Genomic DNA, 3,374 nt, shown 5'->3' with positions numbered 1-3,374 from the left:
AAAGAAGGGAAAAGAAGAAAGGAAGCTGCCAGTTCCAGGACTTGAACCGCAGTTGGCCATGTGGGGATCCAGCGCCTTTAACCATCACACCACCTGCCAGCCCCAAGTCCCACCATTCCTACCTTTTCCCCTTCTGAACTTCACTTTGGTCTGAACTGCAAGGCAAAAATTCAGCTGTATCTTTACTTTTCCTTTTTTTGAGATACTTTTGCCATAGGGTGCATGTGCTCACCAGAGAGATAGAAAGGGAGAAATCACCCCCCAGGGGGTAAGGCCATGCCACAGTCCCTCTCCTACATTCTCCTCTCAGGATTTTGGGCACACGTGCACATGCACCCAACGTGAGTTTCAAACCGATGGATCTGAGACTCAAACCGCAGTTGACCATATGGGAATCCAGCACCTTAACCACTTGCCACCTGCTGGACCAAATCCAGCTGTATCTTCTTCACAGGTCCCCTCCTCATGCTGATCTGAAATGCCACACTTCTCATGCTGATCTGAAATGCCAACTTTACCATTACTAAACTCACACATAAATAAACACACACACACACACCCACCCACACACACACATCTCTATACATATTTGGGTCATTTCTGGACTTCTTTTCTACTGAATAGCTTATTCAGGCAACAGTATCATTGCATTAAGATGTATCTTTTTTTTTTTTTTTTTGGAGAGGTGTTTGCTATAGGGTGCATGCACTCGCCAGACAGACAGAGAGAGACATAGAGACAGAAAGTGAGAAATCACCCCCCATGGGTGATGGTCACGCTGCAATCCCTTCTCTTCCATTCTCCTCTCGGGATCTTGGGCACGCACACACACGCGCCCAGCGTGAGTTTTAAGCCACTGGGTCCGGGACGCAAACCACAGTTGACTACGTGGGAGTCCAGTGACACAGCCATTACGCTAACTGCTGGTTCCCAAGATGTATCTTTAGAATAGCTGTCATATTCCTGTCATTTGAATATGTGGAAACTAGCTGCTCCCTTCTTTATTCTTTTCAGACTTTCACTGAACTTATCTGAGCAGAGACATGATCTTTGTGTGTTTGAGAAGCTCACTCTGGCCCCTTCTTCTATCCCTGCCCTTTGCAGTATGGAGGAAAAACAGCAGAGGTCAAGAATGGAGGCAGGAAGACGTCAATGCAATAACCCAGAAGGAAGACAAAGGAACTCAGACTAGGCGGGTGGCAATGGGAGAATAGGACGCAGCGGGCACCACAGAGGAGTCGGGGGAATAAAACAGTCCTATTTCAGACGTACTGTTGGACATGGCTATTAATCACCTAAGTGTAAATACCAGGCAGGCAGCTGGATACACAAATCTGGAGCCCAAAGTTCAGGGCAAGAGAAATAAATCAGAAATCATCCACCATCTAGGGGGAGTTTAAAACCACAGGACTGGGTTGGGACCAGCAGATGGCATGATGGTTACATGGCTGGACTCCCATGTAGTCAGCCCTGGGTCTAGTCCCAGACCCAGAGGCTTAAACCTCATGTCAGGCATGTATGCGTGTGTGCCCAAGATCCTGGGAGAATGGGCAGAATGTGGTACGGCCAGCCTTCCAGGGGGTGATTTCTCACTTTCTATGTCTCTGTCTCCTGCAAGTGTACATGCCCTACAGCAAAAATCTCTCTCAAAAAATAAACAAATAAAAACAAAAACCCACAGGCCTCTGTAAATCCCTCAGAAAGGAGCAGACTGAGATGGGACCAAGTATGATGTCCAGAGCTGAATGAAGGAGGTATTTCCCAGAGGAAGAGACCAACTGCTGAAACGTTACTGAAAGGCTGTGAAGAGTGAGCACTAGAAACTGACCCCCGGAGTTGGCAAAACAAAGATGGAGGTGGAGGCCAGCAGGTGGCGTGGGGGTTGGGGGCTTGACTCCATCGTTTTGTGCTGGCGAAAATGATAAACAGAAAGGGGAAAATTCAGAGTATATCAAGGCAACCCAGAAATCAATAAGAAAAAGACAATTCAATATAAAAATGGGAAAAATTAAAATAGGAAATTCAAAGAAATTCAAATAACCAAAACAGAAATGTAAACAAAGTTATTAGAAATCAGTAACATGCAAACTAAGGTAACAAGGTACTACGAAACAGGTTGGCAAAAAAAAAGTTTAAATGAGAATATTAAAGGATGGGGCGCTGTGAGAAATGTGGGATTACACCCATTTAATCTCACAGTGGGTGAGATTAGAAACTGGAACCCACGGCCAGCAGGCAGCATAGTGGGTAAGGTGCTGGACTCTCATATGGCTGACTGTGGTTCAAGTCCCAGGTCAGGAGGCTTGAAAGTCATGACAGGCACACGTGCGTGCCTAAAATCCAGGGAGGAGAACGGAGGAGAAAGAACTGCAGCATGGTCATCCCCCCAGGGGTGATTTCTCAATTTCTGTCTCTCTGGCTAGTGTACACACCCCATAGCAAAAATCACTCTTAAAGAAAGAAAAAGAAAATGAGGCCATTCTGTAGAGAAACTTAAAGATGAAAAAAGCAAGCACCTTTTTTTTTTTTGAGAGAGAATTTTGCTGTAGGGCGCGTGCGCTGGCCAGAAAGACAGAGAGAGACAGAGAGACAGAAAGTGAGAAATCACCCAGGGGGGATGGCCATGCCACAATCCCTTCTCCATTCTCCTCTCCAGATCTTAGGCATGCACGCACATGCACCTGGCAGTTTAAGCCACCGGGTCCGGGACTTGAACCGCGGTCGGCTATGTGGGAGTTCAGCAACATAGCCATTACGCCAACTGCTGGTCCCAAAAAAGCAAGCAACCTTTGACCCAACAATTCTATTCTTCTGTTTCTACTCTAGAGAAAACACCTGCACATGTGCATAAAAAGACATATACAAGGACATTCACTATAGCAGATTTTTAATGGTCAAAGACTGGAAGTGACCTAGTGGTCGTTAATAAGGCAACGGGTAAATAATGTGGTACCTGAAGACAAATAATACACCCAGCAGAGAACAGAGGTGTACCAAACCTATAAGGCTCAACATGGACAGTCTTAAAAACAATATTCCTTTTTTTTTTAAGAGAGACTTTTATAGGGCATGTATGTGCACTTGCTGGAAAGATGGGGAAAAACAGAGATAAAAAGCAAGAAATCATCACCCAAGGGAATGGCCATTCTACAGTCCCTTCTCCCCCATTCTCCCCTCGGGATCTTAGGCATGCACATACACCTGGCCTGAGGTCTTTTTTTGGAGAGGTTTTCACTATAGGGCACGTCCACTCGCCAGACAGACAGAGAGAGACATAGAGACAGAAAGCGAGAAATCACCCCCCAGGGGGGATGGTCACACCGCAATCCCTTCTCCTCCATTCTCCTCTCGGGATCTTGGGCACGCACGCACAC

The 3,374-nt window shown here is 46.3% G+C and overlaps 1 protein-coding gene across 7 annotated transcripts in view; it reads right to left on the bottom strand.

Moving 5' to 3' along the window:
* ZMYM6 (zinc finger MYM-type containing 6) overlaps nucleotides 1-3,374 on the bottom strand; it is a 60,353-nt gene that overhangs the window by 9,456 nt on the left and 47,523 nt on the right. The gene's annotated exons all lie outside the window — the stretch shown is intronic.

This window comes from Tupaia chinensis, unplaced genomic scaffold (assembly GCF_000334495.1).
Source record: "Tupaia chinensis unplaced genomic scaffold, TupChi_1.0 Scaffold000239_1, whole genome shotgun sequence".
Classification (NCBI taxonomy): Eukaryota; Metazoa; Chordata; class Mammalia; order Scandentia; family Tupaiidae; genus Tupaia; species Tupaia belangeri.
This window is presented reverse-complemented; position numbering and strand designations above follow the sequence as displayed.